The following is an 18,932-nucleotide window of genomic DNA, read 5'->3' as shown; positions in this document are numbered from 1 at the left end:
AAAAACAGAAGTAATTCTGGACAGGATGGCAATCTAATGCAAGATGCACAAGTATATTCACTCACGTACCACATGCACATTTACCAGCAATTCCAGCAGATCAGGAATTTAGTTACATGCATTTACTTTTTTATTTACGTAGCTACTTCTGTTGAACAGAACAGTCCATCTGGGCACAGACCATTTTTAGAAGAGGCCCAGATGGAAAAGCTCTAAGGTAAAGAGTAGGATTCGGATACATTATGTAACATCTATTAAATAATGGGGGTAAAGAAAAAAAAATCCAAAAGCATGAACAGAAAGCAAAGACAGCATTATGTAAAATGCTAGTTTTTATATACTGGCAGGCAAGTAGCTACCTATGTCCTAGCTCCAGAACAAAGACCATGGAAAAGGGTCTTTACAATTTACGTACAAATAAATGACACAAAAATGTTATAATTAGGAATTTCAAAAGTAAAACTGTGCAGTAGTAATGGCACTGAGTAATACTACAAAGAAAATAGGATATTAAAGCACAAAAAAGAGATGAGAGAACTAGAGGGGTTATATGTTTAAAATTTGGAGTGGGGATGAGATGATATTGGGAAAGAAGGAAGACAAAGGTTTGACGTCGCTTTTTTGGATGTGGGAGGAAACGATCAGCGAACAAAAAAGCTACTTGAATATAAGAAGAGCACGCACACACTAAATGAAATGGAGAATCAAGAACAGTGAGACTATCGTATACTACTGTACTGCCCTAAAGACTTAAACAAGTTAAACATGTCAGAGGATTTTAGCACCTTCCACATTAAACTGATTACAAATTACCTGTGAAAAAAAACTCAGCAAGCATTGGTTGGCATGTTAAGAACAAATAAATAGGCCATGAAGGAAGCTAACAAAGCAAACCAGATAAACACTGTCACTCCAACTAATTTAATTTCTATGGAACAGATAGAAAGACATCAGCTAAACTTTTTCAGAATGGGACAAACATGTAGAACAGTTATAACATGGTAAATGGGAGATGCAAACAGAGAGAAAAAACTGATGCCAGCAAAGTACACTGGATTTAACACTCTCATTACCACTGTTACAAACTGAAAATCTAAAATTATAAAAGAAGAAAGAAAATGCAGGAAACATTTCATGGTTGTTGAGAACCAAGGTGTCACTGCAGAGACTTGGGTATTGGAATTCTAGTTCTAATGGCTTCATCTTACAGTTGTTCTAACATCAAAGTATCAGGAGAAAGTACAGTTGTGTACACTTACCATAAATGTAGATGTTCGAGTGTATTCACTGTTGCAGTCATCACATGTGGGGTTATTCCTGCTGTGGTAGCCCTCGGCCGGCCCAAATACCAGTCAATGTTTTTCTGAGTCAGCAACTGTCACCTGTAGACGGACGTCAGGTTGTCAGTGCTATAAAGCAAGGCAGCTGACGCCATTACATCAATTTTTCTTGTCCTAACCAATTAGAAGCCCCAGGAGATAGGAGATAAGGCACAGAAGACATGGTGGTTAACAAACACCCCAAGAAGCTTGCGTCTCCTAAAAAAGAAGATGTAAGGGGGAAGGAGGGAGGGAAACCAGGACTGCAACAGTGAATACACTCGAACATCTACATTTATGTTAAGTGTACACAACTGTACTATGTTCTTCATGTTTCACTGTTGCAGTCATTACCTTTGGGAAGATTCCCAAAGCTGAAGAGAGGGGTGGCAGGACAGTGTAGAGACCTAGGCAGGGGTAAGGAGGCCCTGCAGTATTAGAGATGCATACCCTGCCATAGCCTTGGAGAAAAGAGGAAAGTGGTAATGCTTTGTAAAGGTATGGACAGAGGTCCAGGTGGCAGCTTCCAAGATGTCCCTGGTGGAGACTCCTCTGAGGAATGCTGTGGAAGTGGAGGCTGCCCTAGTGGAATGGGTGCAAACAGACTTAGGGGGAGTTTTCCCATGAAATCTGTAGCAGAAATGGATACAATGTGATTTAGAGACAATCTGCTTGGAGATGGGCTTCCCCTCTGCCCCTAAGGCAAAACTGACAAGAAGTTGGTCTGTTTTTGTGAAGGGTTTAGTATGGTCCAGGCAGTATCTGAGCTGCCTGTGCACATCCAGGGAGTGCAGAATTATTTCCCCCTTGATTTGAGGGTTGGGGAAGAAGTTAGGCAGATGAATGGCCTGGTTGAGAGTCACATTAGATATCACATTGGGCATAAAGGAGGGGTTAGTCCTAAGGGATACCCTGTCTGCATGGAAAATGATGAAGGGCTCAATGGCCACCAGTGCCTACAGCTCAGAAACCCTTCTGGCTGAAGTGATGGCCAGCAAAAAGGCAGTCTTCCAGGAGAGGAATTTCAGTTCTGCTGAAGCAGCAGGTTCGAAGGGGGTAGGGGTCAGTTTTTCCAGAACAAAGTTAAGATCCCAGGCTGGCGTGGGAGGCCTTCTGGGAAGCCTGATGTTAGAAGCCCCTCTGAGGAATTGCTTAATCAAAGGGTGAGAGAACAATGGCTGGTCTGTGCTAAACTGAGCAGAAATGACTGAAGCATGAATCTTAACCGAAGAAAAGGAGAGACCACTATTCAGTAACTCTGCTAGATATTCCAGGATGAGAGGGACAGCAGCTAGGGAAGAAATGGCCCCCCCTGGCCTGGCACCAGGAGCAGAATCTTTTCCATTTCCCTGCATAAGATCTTTTGGCTTCTGTAAGAATGTCCGGGACCTGTTTGCTTAGCAGGGGCCCTTCCCTTGGGAGTATCAGCCATGCTGATAGCTTGAGAGTCTGAAAAGTCTGGGTGCAGCATTTCCACCCCCTGCTTGAGTCACGAGGTTTGGGATCTGGGGAAGCTGCCAGGGAGGATGAGATATGAGGCTGCGCAGCAGGGAGTACCAATGTTGCCTGGGCCAATCTGGAGCAATGAGGATGGCCTTGGGCCCCTCCTCCCTAATCTTGATGAGTACCTTGGGAACAAGAGGAAGAGAGGGGGGAAGGTGTACACAAACAGGGAGTTCCAAGGGAAGGTTAAGGCATCCACTTTCCATGCTAGGTGGTGAGATTCCTTGGTGCAAAATTTCTTTAGCTGATGGTTGAGGTGCGAAGCAAGAGATCCACCTCTGGGTTTCCCCACCCTTGAGTGACTTTGCCAAAGATTCTTCTGTGAAGCTGCCATTCACAGGGGTCCACAATGTGTCTACTTAAGTGGTTTGCCAGGGTGTTGTTGATTCCTGGGAGGTATTGGGTTTTAAGGTGTAATCCCATGGAGGAGGCCGTCAGCCAGAGGTTCATGGCAAGTCTGCACAGGGGGTAAGATTGTGTCCCTTCCTGTTTGTTGATGTACCAGATTACTGTGGTGTTGTCTGTTCTGACAAGGAGAACCCCTGTCCTGAGATGAGGCTGGAAGGATGTCAGAGACTTCTGTACTGCAATAATTTCCTTCTGACTGATGTGCAAGGGAAGGTGTTGGGCATCCCAAAGACCCTGGGTACACCTGCTCCCTAGGTGGGCGCCACAAGCAAATTTGAAGAACTGGTGGTGAGGGTCTGGCCTGAGGGGCGGTGAATGAAGGGAGGACCCTGGTTCGTGGCACATGCCTCTGTACACCAGAGCAACTCTGCCCTTATACAGGGGATCAGATGGAGAGAGGTCTCCAGAGGTTGAGAATGTTGGCACCAAAGGTTCCTTAGGTACCACTGAAGTTTCCTCATGTGCAGTCTGGCCAGAGGAATCAGAAAGATGCAAGAAGACATATATCCCAAGGCTTGCAAGAACTTCCTTGCTGTGAGGTGACTTTGGGTAAAGTAGAGAGGCAGGAAGCTCTGCTTCTCTGGGGGTAAAGAAGGCCATTTGGGATGCTGTGTCCAGCAGAGGTCCCAGGGAGATGATACTCCTGGATGGAGTCTGCTTTGATTTCCTCACATTGATGGTGAATCCCAAGAAAGTGAGAAGGGTTTTGATGAAGAGTAAGTCCTGCAGGAGCTTTTCTTTGCTCTCTGCCTGGATGAGGCAGTCGTCCAGATAGGGATAAATCTGAATGTTTTTCTGTCTGCAGAATGCTAATGCCAGGGTCAGACATTTGGTGAAAACCCAGGGAGCAGTAGATAAGCCAAAGGGAAAAGCGGAGAACTGAAATTGCTGTGAGCCTGCTCTGAAACGCAGGAATTTTCTGCAGGACTCCCTTATGGGGATATGGAGGTATGCATCTTTTAGGTCCAGGGTCACTAACTAGGCATTTTTGTCAGCATAGGCAGCAGCTGCTGCAAAGTTAGCATTTTGAATTTGGGGACCACCAGGGAGGTGTTCAGCATGGATAGATCCAGGATGGGGTGCCAAGTGCCCTCCTTTCTGGGAACAAGGAATAGCCTGGAATAAAAGCCTTTTCCCATTTGATCTGTGGGAACAGGTTCTACTGCTTCCTGGGATATGAGAGTTTGGACTTGTTTTAATGCCTCTGCCCACTGATTTGGAGGTACGTCTGGGTACCCCCTGAAAATTGGGAGTTCATTGAAAGTGAATCTGTATCCCTGAAAAATGATCTTTAAGACCCATTGGTCCTTGGTTACAGACAGCCAATTTTCTTTGCAGAGGGACAGCCTTCCTCCGAGCTTTTGGGTGAAGGGAGGGCGGGGGGGGGTAGAGAGTCATTGAGAGTTTTTGCCATGGAGGAATGGCTTAGAACTCCCTGCATTAGAGGAAGATGTGGTCCACTGTTTGGTTCTCTGTTGTCCCTGCTGTAGGGACTTGGATGGCTGTCCTTAAGGGGCACAGCTTGCCCCTGTCTGCTGGGAGCAGGAAAGGACCAGTGCTTAGAGGAAAAGTTTATGCTGAATCTAGGAGGTTGAACCTGAAAGAAATCTTTTACTGTTTACATAGATTTTGCTTTGTTTTCCATTTTTTTAAGCACCTCTTCTGCCTTTTCCCCAAACAAGTGGTCTTTGTCCAAAGGTGCATCAATTAACTTTGACTTAACAATGATCAGGCAGATGTTGTTCCTTCAAATATGCAGGCCTCCGAATGACAGATCCAGACACTGCTGCCCAGCTAGAGGCTTCTAGTGCATCATATCCACAGTGTAAAGAATGCCTAGCCACATGACAAGTGGAGTGTAGTAAATCTGCTAACTCTTTAGAATTGGGAGAGTCAGGAAAAGTAGAAATCTTTTGCTTTAACTGTTTCAAAGTGTGCTGTTGATATTTTAACATATGGAACTGACAGTTGAGAGCTCTAATGGCTAAGGTTGCAGAGGTGTATACTTTTTTACCCCATCTGTCCAGAACTCTGGCCTCTATCAGAAGGAGTAGGGTTCTTCGCAGAACTAGCCCTGGATCTTTTGGGGCCCTGTGTAATGACCTCCGGGTCTGCAGCAGGATTTCTGTACAGGTATTTGCGAGTGTCTGGTACTCTGTAATACCTGTCAGGCTTACTGGGAGCAGGAGGAAGGGCATCCAGGGCTAAACTGGATTCAAGGAAAACATCATCCACCACATCTAGAACGGGGGGGATGGCAAAGGGGTCTGTGCTGAGGAAGGTCTAGAAATTCTCTTAGCCTTTTCCTGGACTGAGGGAAATCCTGAGATTCTCATTGGAAATGTTCCCTGAGGGTATGGAGGGTTTCCCCAAAGGAGAAGTCTTTTGGTGGGGAGGCAGAAGGGATGGATTCCTCTGCATCTGAATCCTCATAAGCAGTAAGAGGTTGTTGATCTTCTTCCAAGTCTGAATAATCTGATTCCTCAGACTCTTGCACTGTCAATAATTTAGGAAAAGGGAGTCTTTTCCTTTTATAAAAGGAGGCCTGGCTGCCCCTGATAAGGGAAATAAGATCTTCCACCATCTTAAGCATTTGGGCCTGGGGTGGAGGGGTTGGAGGAAGGTGGTGGCTAGAGGAAGATTTCCTAGGTGGTGGCCTAGCTTCTAGGCCTAAGAGAAGTCATCGGTCTGAGATTAGCGGTAGTCAGGTGAGAAGACGTCCGTTACTGACTGGAATGGGTAGTGCAAAAGACATTCTCGGAAGTTGGTACCTGCTTAGCGGCTCCAGACCCAACTGAGGCAGAGACAGCCAAAGACTCTGAAGACGAAAAAGATTTCTGCAGCATACCAGACTCCGAAAGGGTCTCAGTAGAGGCCTGCATGGCAATCGCATCAAGCATCAGGGGCTGCGAAAGCACCTCACTGAATTCCGGAGTACTGACTACCCATTTAGCAGAGGAGTCATCGGAAGGCTTGGCCTTGTGAGGTCTGTCTCTATCCTTACACTTTTTTCGGAAGTTCTGGTGATGGATTGCTAACAGACGCCATATAAGAAAATGGAGGATGAAAATTGCTATCTACAAAAAGAGCTCTCTGATGAACAGTTCTCGTGTTAAAGAGGGCAGAGAACAGACAGCAGGCTGTGTCGTGGTCTGGGCCTAAACAAGTGACACAGTAAGAATGGAAGTCTCAGTGAGGGATTTGCTTTCCACAGGCGAGACAATTGTTATCTTTTTCGGACATCGGTTAGTGCAAGAAAAAGAGACCCTCAACGGGGTACTTAGCTTTAGATGCTTTCAGCTGTGATCCAAACTTTGGTAGTGGCCGACCGGCACACTTGCGAACTGCTTCTGCTATGGACTCCACAGCAAGAAAGACTGATGTAATGGAGTCAGCTGCCTTGCTTTATAGCACTGATGACCTGAGGTCAGTCTACAGGTGACAGCAGCTGACGCAGAAAAACATTGACTCTGGTATTCTGGCCGGCCGACGGCTACCACAGCAGGGATAGCCCCAGAGGTGATGACTGCTACAGTGAAACATGAAGAACATCTAATATAGCCCTCTGATGTAAGCAGCACTTACAAATTTGTATGTGTAATCCAGAAGAAATGGACATTCAAGGCACTTACCATAACACAAGACCTGTAAGTAGGAAAGCTTTATAAAGTGCAGTTGTGAAGGTAGCCTTACCATAACAGTAGATGTTCAAATAGATCATTGTTGCAGTAGGTTAAGCTACATGGGTTATATCCAGCCAAGGATAAGAGAACCGCCAGCATCAAAAGCCTTAGAGCACCTTCCATGTGCCATAATCACTGAAGGGCTCCAGAATAGCTGTATAAAATCGGTGATTATGGAGCCAAACCTTCAGGTCTTTCTTTCTCCAAAGAAAGAAAGGCTAGATCCCTGACTTTTAGATAAATGCTAGGACAAAACAATAAATAAAATTGCCATACCCTGGCAAAATACATGACACAAGAAAGGGGATGGGCAACCCTACTGCAACAGTAATGTATTTGAACATCTACTATCAAGGTAAGTTTCCTTATACAACCATACTATATTCATCATTAGATCACTGTTGCAGTAGCGTAAGCTATATGGGTAGATTACCAGAGAAGAGAGAAGGAAGGAGTGTCAAAGTCCAGGAGACCTTGGAGAACAGTCTTCGTAAAACCTGCGCTGGACCTGGAAAAGAATTTGTAAAGCTTTGTAAAAGTATGCACAGATGACAAAGTTGCTGCGTCTAGAATACTACCACAGTCTACCCATTTCCAAAAACCCACAGAAGAAGCCAGAGCCCTGGTAGAATGGGCCCTGACCTTAACTGGAAGTGAACTGTTATGGTGGGAGTAGCAAAAGCAACAGCATGAGACAACCCTTTGGAAATTGTTTTGATATCATTTGCCACTTTTTCTTACAATCATAGGAAATAAACAGTTGATCTGGACTCCTGAAGGTTTCACTCATGTGAAGATGGTATATGAGATGCCAAGAGACATCCTGCATGTGCAAAATCTCTCTCTCATGTTTCTGGATGTGGAAAAAAAGACATGCAGATGAACAGCTTGACTCAAAGTAAACCCTGAAAGCATTTTACATGTAAAAGAAGGATTTGTTCTCAAAGACATTCTATCCTTATTGAAAATGAGAAAAGAAGGACTCACCATACGAGCTTGTATCTCCGGTACTCTTTTTGCAGATGTAGGAGCAATGAGTATCACTGTTTTCCAAGTTAAGAACCTCAAACTAATCTGGAGACCTGGCTCAACTGGAAAATGTGTCAGTATTTCTAGAATAAAACTGAGATCCAAAGGAGGGCCCAGTCACCTGATGTGCAGAACTACTTTTAAAAATTCTTTAACTTATGGGCTGGGTGGAATGGAAAGAGATTTATTGGCACACAAGCAGAGATGGCCAAATGTTGAATCTTGATCGAGCAAGAAACGCCAAAGGAGAATAGCACAGACAAATACTGAACAGCCAGAAGCATCCAGGCCTTAATATGGTCTTGGTTCATTCTTTAGCACTAACCAGAAAACTCTCTCCACTTACCCATATATGATTTTCTAGTAATAGATTTCTTAGCCTCTTTTTTAATTTCTCCAAATCGTTTGGGTTTTTAATACCATGACAGGAATGTACCCCATTCCTAAGTCAAAGTACGATTAAAGTTCAAGAAATTAGTATTGTTTCAATCTTTGATGTCAGCCAAAAGTGCTCTTCAGAGCAACCCGCAATGTGCCCAGTAATATCTCCTTCTACAATTCATATGGGGTTACATGTATTGGTAACGTAACTGAATACCAATGTAGATTCTTTTTTATAAGAACCCGTTGCTCCTACTACTGTTGGAACTGTCTGGGTATCTTTCTTCCACATTGCTCTCATTTCTGCCTGCAGATCCTGATATTTTATGAATTTGTGTCTCTCTGTACGCATGACACTGTAGTCACTGGGTGTGGATTTCAGTGATCAATGCTACTTTTGTCTTCTTTTCATGGACCACTATATCCGGTTTTCTGGCATCTATCTTTTGAACTGTTGGTAATGGGTGATCCCAAGTGATGTAAACTTCATCATTTTCAATGCTGCTTTGTGGCTCATGTTTCCAGTGTTTTTCAGCCACTTCAATACCATAATGTTTGCACAATCCCCAGTGCAACAGTCTTGCCACATTATTATGCTTTTCAGTATACAGTCCTTCTGCCATTAGTGTGTCACAACCAGCAACAAGGTGTGAGACTGTTTCCAATTCTGTTTTACAAAACCTACATTAGTCTGTTTCTCCCACATGTCCAATGGACTTTAAACCAGCTTGTACATAGCCGATTATCTTGGTCTGCCATTAACCTTTCATCTCTTGGTTTGAATTTGCCTCTCCTTAGCCATTCCTGCATTTGTTCCTAATCAACATGAGGTTCTTCCAGAAGTTTTCTATACTTGCAACTATATTTATGCAATTTCTACATTTCATCCCTTTTCATCTGGCCCTTCACCTTATATTTTTTTCTTTTGTTTTTTGGCACATTCAGTTGCTGCCTGATTTTTATCTACTTCTGGTTTGATTTCCATTCCTGCTTGACGCCAATATGCTTCTGCTAGATTAAGCAGAGAAGTCATCTTAAATTTATTCTCCTCGTGTTTCAAAACTTTCATTACATTTGGGTCTTGTGAGGTCAACAGATATGTGTGGAGTCCCACGACTGCAGATCTATACATATAATCAATTTCAGGGAGGCTCATCCCTCCTTCAGAACGGGAATATATAATCTTGGTATGCACTGATTTTTAAAAATCATTTGGTGAGCATGAAGCATCCTTCTTGTTTTCCTATCTAATCTATTCAAAACATTTTGGGGCCAGTCAATCGCTCCAAAATTGTAAGTTAGGACAGGAACAGCAAATCAGTTTTCTAGCTTGGATTTTGTTCCTAGATGACAACGCTGTTTTCAGGATTAATTTAAGTCTTCTAAAGTATTCCTTACTAATTTATATTCTCATTTGTTCATGTCTTATTGTTGATCCTTCATCAATTCCCAAATATTTATACACTCCCTCTTGCTCTAGTTTTTTTATATCATATTCTTATCCCAAAAGTACAGTTTTGTACCTACCATAAATGTAGATGTCCGAACTGGATAGCATCTGCAGTCATAACAAGTGGGTTGTCCTGTCGTCAGGCAGCCCTGCAGTCGGCCGGATTCCAAAGTCCGGGTCCGGCTTCGGCTGATGTCGCACTCCACCCGACGTCATCTCTGTTGGTCTTCGGGTATAAAAGCATCAGCCGACGCCATTTTCCTCAGTGTTTCTTGCCCCAGATGCCAGTAGCCCTCTTGCATGCTAAAAATTTGGATAGATGCCAATGTTTCCAAATAGATAGAGGTAAACACAACAATAAGCATATATGTACATATATACAAACAAATACACCATAAAAGACTCCCCAACAGCTAGCTATTAGGAGGGTAAACACCTAGGAGTACCACAGAGGGGAAGGAGGGAGGGTAATCCTGACTGCAGATGTTATCCAGTTCGGACATCTACATTTATGGTAGGTACAAAACTGTACTATGTCCTTCATGGATGCATCTGCAGTCATAACAAATGGTAGAATACCATAGCCAACAAGGGGAGGAGGATAAAAGTAGATTATGGTGTGTTTAGGATCCCTTGCAGTACAGCAGTGGCAAACCCTGCTCGGGATCTGGAATATAGAGGCAAATTATAATGCTTGGCAAATGTATGCACGGAGGTCCAAGTAGCCGCCTCAATAATGTCTTTGGTTGCCACTCCTCGTAAGAAGGCTGTGGTAGTGGCTGTTGCCCTTGTAGAATGAGGTCTTATGTTCTGTGGAATTGGTTTTCCATGGAAGGAGTAACAGTAGCGTATGCAGTTTCCTATCCATTTGGAGATTGTCTGTTTGGAAATAGCTTTTCCTTCCCTTCCTGTTGCATAGGCTACAAAAAGTTGGTCAGTCTTTCTGCTGTTTTTGTTCTGTCCAAGTAGTAGCGTAGCTGTCTATGTACATCCAAGGTATGCAGTATTGTTTCGCCTCTGTTTTGTGGGTTGGGAAAGAAGGTAGGTAGGTGGATTGCCTGGTTCAAAGACACTCTGGATACCACCTTGGGCATAAATGTAGGATTAGTCCTCATGGACACTCTATCTTGGTGGAAGATTAGGAAGGGTTGTACTGCCATTAAGGCCTGTAGTTCTGAAACCCTCCTTGCTGAAGTTATTGCCAGTAGGAAAGCAGTTTTCCATGACAGGTGTTGTAGGTCTGCTGTTGCTGCTGGTTCAAAGGGTGATAGTGTCAACTTTTCTAGCACAAAGTTTAAATCCCAAGCTGGTAATGGTGGTTTCCTTGGAGGTTTTACATTCTTGATTCCTCTGAGGAACTGCCTGAGCAGAGGGTGCAAAAAAACAGGTGGATCAAAGCTGTATTCTGCTGAAATAGCTGATGCATGTATCTTGATGGAGGAGTAGGACAGGCCTGAATGAAGAAGTTCGGCCAGATACTCCAGAATGTTAGGCATATCTATGTTTGACACATCTTTTCCTCTTTCCGTACTCCAAATGACAAACCTTTTCCATTTTCCAGCATAGTTCCTTCTTGTTGAAGGTCTGCGTGCTTCAAGAATAATGTCTTTAACTCTTTGGGAAAGTTCTGGATTAGCTGCTGTTATGTGATGTTCCATGCAGTCAGCTGCAGCGTCTTTAGGTTTGGATGTATGATGCTGTAGTTGTTCTGAGTTAACATCAAAGGCAACAGAGGTATTGGCCACATTTTGTTCCGAGACATGCTCTTGAGTAGTGGGTACCAGTGCTGTCTTGGCCAGTTTGGAGCTATCAGGATTATCCTTGGACGTTCTTCCTTGATTTTTAGTAGTACCTTGTGTATCAAAGGAAGAGGTGGGAATGCATATGCTGTTAGGCCTTTCCAGTTGAAGGAGAGTGAGTCCACTTTCCATGCTAGTGGGTGGAATGTCCTTGTGCAGAATTTTTGAGCTGGTGATTGAGAGGTGATGCGAATAGGTCTATCTGTGGCATTCCCCATTTCTTTGAGATGGTCTTGAAGATGTCCGGGTGCAGTTTCCATTCGTGGGCATCCGAAGTGGTTCTGCTTAATATGTCTGCTAGAGTATTGTCTTTCCTCGGTACAAATATTGCCTGTAACTGAATGTTGTAGCTGAGTGCCAGGGTCCACAGCTCCAAGGTCATTCTGCATAGGGGGTATGAATGAGTGCCTCCCTGTTTGTTGATGTACCACATGACTGTGGTGTTGTCTGTCCTTATCATCAACTGGCCCTCTTTGAGAAATGGTTTGAACTTTTGGATTGCCAGTTTTACTGCCAGCATTTCTTTTAGATTGATGTGCAGGCGAAGTTGATCCTGTGTCCACAATCCTTGCACGCATTTGTCCAGCATGTGGGCCCCCCATCCTAGGTCTGAAGCGTCTGTTGTGATGGTCTGGCTTGGTTGACATCTGCGAAAGGGTAGGCCTGGGTTTGACTGGCATGCCTGAGCCCACCATAGGAACTCCTGTTTTAAGCATGGAATTAGTGGGATTTCTGTTTCTAGACTGTGTCTGTGTTGGGACCATAAATTCTTTAGGTACCACTGTAGTTTCCTCATGTAGTCTGGCAAATGGGACCAAGATTATGCATGATGCCATGAAGCCCAAGGCCTGCAGAACTTTTCTTGCTGTTAACTTGTTCAGTTTTGTTAGTGCCAAGAAGTAAAGAGGAAGTTCTTTTTGTTTTTCTGTAGTCAGGAATGCCATTTGTTGTACTGTGTCCAATTCGGCGCCCAAGAACGTCCTTGTTTGGGATGGTATCAGCCTTGACTTTTGTAAATTGACTGTGTATCCCAGTCCTTGTAGCAAGTAAATGACCCTTTGTAAATCTGTTGTCAGCTTGCTTTTGTTGTCCCCTTGTAGCAGGCAGTCGTCCAGGTATGGGTAATTTGAATTCCTGTAGTCTGCAATGGGCGATTACTGATGCCAGGCATTTTGTGAATACTCTGGGCGCAGTAGATAAGCCAAAGGGCAATGCTGAGAATTGATAGTGCTCTGATCCTGCAAGAAATCTGAGGTATCTTCTGCAGATTGGTCGAATGAGGGACGTGCAGGTATGCCTCCTTGAGATCTAGAGTTACCAGCCAAGACTCCTTGCCCAGCATGGAAAGAAGTTGCTGTAGGGTCAGCATTTTGAATTTTGGGACAATGATGTATGTATTTAAGGTGGACAGGTCGAAATTGGTCTCCAACTTTTTCCTTTCTTGGAACTAGGAATAGTCTGAGTAGAACCCCTTTCCTTGGTCTGCTGTTGGCACTCTTTCCACAGCTCTCATGTTTGCTAACTCCATTATCTGGCGTAGAGCCTCTGTTTTTTGATTTGGAGGAAGGTTTGGCATTCCTATTTTGACTGGTAAAGTGTGGAAGTGAAACCGGTAACCTTGATCTATGGTTTGTAAGATCCACTTGTCTTTTGTTATGTAGTGCCAGTTCTTTGAAAATAAGGTTAACTTTCCACCTAGAGGAGCTGCTATTTGTTCCCTGGTAGGCGGGTTTAGGAGTAAGTCACTGTGGTTGTGCTGATGTAGTGGCAGTGGCTGTGTCTGCGCCTCTGTTGTTACCTTGCCACTGTCGTCCTCTGTAGGCACCTCCTCTGGATTGGTTTCTGCCTCTGGAGCGTCTATTCCTGCCCCTTTGAAATTTTGTGGAGTCAGGAAAGGACCAATTTTTGGCAGGCCAGTTCCTGCTAAACCTTGGGGGTTGAACCTGCAAGAAATCTTTAACAGTTTGAACAGATTTTGCCTTTTCTTCCATTTTCTTCATAACCTGCTGGGCAGGTGTACCAAACAAACTTGTCTTGTCCATAGGAGCATCTAGCAACTTAGCTTTAACATGATCCGGTAAAGCTTGTTCTTTAGCCATGCATGCTTTCTTATCACTGTGCCTGTCATGGCTGATCTAAATGAAGCCTCCAGTGCATCATAGCCACATTTTAAGGAATGGTTGCTAACCTGTTGTATGTTATTTACCATCTCTAATACATATTTCTTATCAAGAGATTCATCAGTGGTTAGTTTTTTAGTTAACTGATCAAGCATAAACTCTTGGTATTGTATCATGTGAAACTGACAGTTTAAAGCTCTAGCTGAGAGAGTAGCTGAAGTGTAGACCTTTTTACCCCATCTGTCTAATGACCTTGCTTCCCTTTCAGAAGGAATAGGGTTTTTTAGCTGTGGTCGCGGCTACTGCCTTGGGACCCTGGGATATAGTTTCTGGGTCTGCAAGTGGGGCCTTGTAAAGGTGGTGATGAGTATCTGGCACCCTGTAAAATCTGTCTGGTTTGGCAGGGGCTGGGGTAAAGAATCTGGAGCGGAGCAAACATCATTGAAAGCATCATCCACCACAGAGAGAACAGGAGGTATAGCTAAGGGCCTGTGCTGTGGGAGGTGCAGAAAGGTCCTAAGTCTTTTTCTGGAGTCTGAAAATCCTGTTGCTGCCATTGGAAGTGCTGTCGCATGGCATGTAAGGTTTCCCTAAAGGAGAATTCTTCTGGTGGGGAAGCAGCTGGAATGGATTCTTCAGAATCAGAATCTTCAAAATTGGAGAAGGGAGCCTCAGGCTGGTCAGTTATGTCTGATTCATCAGCAGAATCATCAGAAGACACTGGCTCGGGGGCTCTGCCCTAGGTCTCTTCTCTGGGGCTGAGAGGCCCTGTCTGGGTGAAGATTGAGATCCTCTAATTAAAGAAATTAAATCTTCTGCCAAAGAAAGCAATTGAGAACTAGAAGAGGGCCTGGATGTGGTAGGTTTAACAGGCACTGTTTTAGAAGTCTTGGCTGCTTTAGCCCTGGCGAAGGCCTTAATGGACATGGCAGCAGGAGGCCCTAGCAGCACCACGTGCTGGGGTAGAGACATCCAAGGAATGGTGTCTGATAAGTCAACCACCGTAGTGGGTAAAATTTCTGAGGTCGATTCAAGAGTTGTAGCAGGGGCCTCAGTTGTAAGAATAAGTTCAGCTGTACTTTGATCAGTTTTCTCGGTTTCAGCCGAAACCGAGACACTCGCGGTTTGCTTTAGCGTGGTTCCGCGCGAAACCGCGGAGCGCGAGTGTCGGACTATATCTTTGCTTTGGGGGTAGTCGAGATCCGGCGGCATAATGTACGCAAAATCAGAACCGAAAAACTGTTCTGCAAACTCCGACCGACGTCTAAGCGTTCGTCGGTTGAAAGAGGCACAGGCCGAACAGGCTGCTACGTCGTGGGCTGGGCCTAAACAAGGCAGACAGTAAGAGGGGAAATCTTTATGAGGTATTTGTTTCCCACAGGTTAAACAATTGTTAACTTATAGTGACATCGGCTGAGGCAAGAAAGAGTCCCCAACGGGGTACTTAGCTTTAGAAGTCTTCGAAGTAGTATTTGGTAGAAGTAATCTCTGGATCCGACCGACCGGCACTTGCGAACAGCTTCTGCTTCGGGCGCCACGCGGCAAGAAAGACTGAGGAAAATGGCGTCGGCTGATGCTTTTATACCCAAAGACCAACAGAGATGACGTCGGGTGGAGTGCGACATCAGCCGAAGCCGGACCCGGACTTTGGAATCCGGCCGACTGCAGGGCTGCCTGACGACAGGACAACCCACTTGTTATGACTGCAGATGCATCCATGAAGGACATCTAATGTTTTCCTGGTGCTGCAGTTTTCCTGCTTTAAAGGTTGCTTGTCTTGTTTATCAAGACCAAATAACATTCTTATATCAGTTTACTCGTACGTCCGGACGTTATACCAAAGTTAAAATGCTACTCCGAAGGTTATTTGCGACTACCCGCATCACACAGCATACATCGGCCATAAACGGACATCAGGTATAAAGCGGATGTCAGCATGCACCTACCTCAGAAATGAATGCCACCAAGCACCACCCTGAAGGGAATGAGTATCCAGGAGTCAGGCAAGTATCAGGGGGAAGGCATGGGGGGAAATTATACTGCAGCATATAGAAGAGATGGATATCTATGGTTATGGTAGAATTTTACACAACTATTCTATGTCCTTCCAATCATATGCTGCAGTATCCATAACATGGGGGAGAATGCCAAAGCTCATGCATAAGAAGGATTGGGAGGAGGAGCAGAGACATTTTCCACAAATCCATGCAGAATAGCCCTGGCAAATCCTGCTCTGGACCTAGAGATAATATCTAATTTGTAGTGTTTGGTGAAAGTGTGAACAAACGACCATGTAGCTGCCTTCAAAATTGAAGCTGTATCCAAACCATTAATGAAGGCTCCAGAAAAAGACACACCTCTAGTAGAATGTGTCTTAACTGGAGAAGGGAGATGCTTCTCATTTGCGGTGTAACAGAAGGAAATGGCTTTTGAACTCCATGAGGAAAATGTTTGCTTGGAAACAGGATGTCCCAGAAAGCACATGTCTTGAGAGGGTACTAGACTGGACTTTATTTCGTTCACAGAATACCCTAGGCATCTTAGCACTGCTATGACATATTCCAGATGCTGTAGAAGGTGTTCCTTTCTTGAGCCAGAATCAGGCAGTCGCCAAGTAAGGATAGATTTGAATGCCTTGAAGCCTGAAGTAAGCTATCACTGGAGCCAGAACCTTTGTGAATACTCTGGCAGTAGATAAGCCAAAGGGCAATGCAGAGAACTGATAATGAAAATCTCCAGTTCGAAACGCAGATACTTTCTGCAACTTAGCCTTATGGCACATGAAGGTAAGCTTCCTTGAGATCCAAAGTTACCATCCAGTGATCCTTGCCCAGCAGAGGTAACAGTTGCTGTAACGTCAACATCTTGAACTTGGGAATGTCCAGATAAGTGTTGAGGATAGATAAATCCAAAATTGGTCTCCACGTTCCCTTCTTTGGTACTAGGAACAGGCGAGAATAAAATCCAGCCCCTTTCTGACACAGGGACTGGCTGAATAGCCCCTATCTGGAGTAACTGAGAAACTTGCTTGTGAGCCTCTTTCTTTGTGGAGGAGGAACATCTGGCATGCCTTTGAAAGGGGGCATTGTGTGGAAATAAAATCTGTACCGTGATGAATGATATCCAGCACCCATCTGTCTTGAGTGATTAAATCCCAATTTTCTTTGAAAAGAGACAATCTTCCTCCCAAAGGAGCTGCCAGCAGAGTCCACTGGCAGCTGAAAAGGCAGGTCATTGGTCTGCTTACGAAAGGACTGACCCCTGCCCTCACCAGAAGTCTGAGCAGGTGAACTGTCTGATCTAGGCCTAAAGAACCTTGAGCCCTGCCCCTACCACGCCTAGACCTACCCCTAGACTGGGAACCATAAGCAGGATATGTCCACCCCTTAGCAGGCCAATTTCTACTAAACTTGGAGGCTGCACCTGCAAAAATCTTTAACAGTCTGCATAGACTTAGCTTTGTCCTCCATTTTCTTTAAAACTGCTTCCACAGGGGTCCAAACAACACATCAGTCTGTAAAGGAGCATCCAAAATCCTGGTCTTAACATGCTCAGCTAAATTCTGATCCTTCAACCAGGCATGTCTGCGAAGAACAGAACTAGTAGCAGCCACCCTCGAGGAGGCCTGAACAGCATCAAAACCACATGCAAAGAATGCTTACCCACTTGTTCAGACACATGAACCAAATCCAGCAATTCTTTACACTCAATACCTTCGCCAAAGCATCCACCTTAGATTTCAATTGTGAAAGGAGATAATTCTGATATTTCAGCATATGAAATTGACAATTCAAGCCTCATGGCTAGAGTGGAAGAAGTATATACTTTCTTACCCACTATCCAAAGCCCTTGCCTCTTTATCAGAGGAAGGATTTTTAACCACAGAAGCTTTAACACCTTTAGGCCCCTGAGAAACAGTTTCTGGGTCCGCCTGGGACTCTTAAACAAATACTTATGAGCTTCGGGCACCCTATAATACCTATCAGGCTTAACAGGAGCAGGAGGCAAGGAATCAGGGTTCAGAGAAGCCTCTGCAAAACATCCTCCACCACATTCAACACAGGAGGAATAGCTAAGGCCTATGCTGGGGAAAACAAGAATTCCCTAAGCCTTTTCTGGATCAGAGTAATCTTGGCCTTCCCATTTAAAGTGCTCCCTCATGGAGTGAAGAGTCTCTGAAAATGAAAAATTCTCAGGAGGAGAAGCTGAAGGAGTGGAATCATCCACATCAGAATCAGAATAAGTAGGAACTCTTGCAAGTCTTCCACAGAAGACTCTGAAGCCTGTGAACACTGTTCAAAACTATCAAACTCCTGTTCCACCCTAGGCCTCTTATCAGGTGGGGCATAGAACCTCTAATCAGAGTAATCAAATCTTCTGCCATTTTAAGCATATGTTTCTTAGGCACAGAGCCCAAATGCTAGGAGAAGCCCCACAGAAGCTGAACTTGGCCTTCCTCAAAAGAAGCTTTGGCAACAGAAGGAGAGGCCTAACTACCTTGGGAAGAGAGGGAAGAACAGTTACCTGAGAAGCCCCTCAGCCTGGCCTACCTCCTGAGAGGGCACATCCTGTAACAGTAAAGTATCTGCCTGAGACTCCATAGAGACTCCTGGCAAAACCTCTGGCTCCCTGAGCCTTCTAAAGACCGACGTCCGGGACTGCCGGTTCCTCACCCTAGACTTCACTGTTTTGTCCTTGCGCTTCTTAGATGAAGCAGGCGCCGGAGCATCCGACGGCTAGTATAATTGAACGCTTCCAAACACTAACCTAGCACAATCAAGCCTCCTCTTAATAGTGCTATGCTTAACATGTTTTCACAAGAGCGCAAGCGAACAGACGCGTCTCAGGCGCCTAAACAAGGTAGACAAAGTATGAAATCCCTATGGTATTTGTTTCCACAGAATACAAGGTGTATTCACTTTTTCTGACATCGTTAAATACTGAGGCATAAAAATGTTCCTAACTGGGTTACTTAAGCCAACTCTGTAGAGTCTGAAACTCGGTTTGAATAATCTCTAGAACGCCAACCTGCACTTCCAAAATTGCTTCTGCATCTGGCACCATGCAGCGCAAAAAGACTGGAAATGACGTCGGTCATCGCATTAGTACCTGACGTTTATGACGCCGTGGCAGGCGCCATGACCGCCAGCCTTTACTCTGGTACTCGGCCGACTGGGACGCGGACTATACCCATTGTTATGGACTGCAGCAAGGAATGATCAAGGACATCTTAATGTTCT

The 18,932-nt window shown here is 44.7% G+C and overlaps 1 protein-coding gene across 2 annotated transcripts in view; it reads right to left on the bottom strand.

Annotated features, from left to right (window-relative positions):
* The window catches only part of VPS41 (VPS41 subunit of HOPS complex), a 2,347,711-nt gene that overhangs the window by 1,324,089 nt on the left and 1,004,690 nt on the right, over nt 1-18,932 (bottom strand). The gene's annotated exons all lie outside the window — the stretch shown is intronic.

Source organism: Protopterus annectens, chromosome 3.part0, assembly GCF_019279795.1.
Source record: "Protopterus annectens isolate FY-2018-M chromosome 3.part0, PAN1.0, whole genome shotgun sequence".
Taxonomy (NCBI): Eukaryota; Metazoa; Chordata; order Ceratodontiformes; family Protopteridae; genus Protopterus; species Protopterus annectens.
This window is presented reverse-complemented; position numbering and strand designations above follow the sequence as displayed.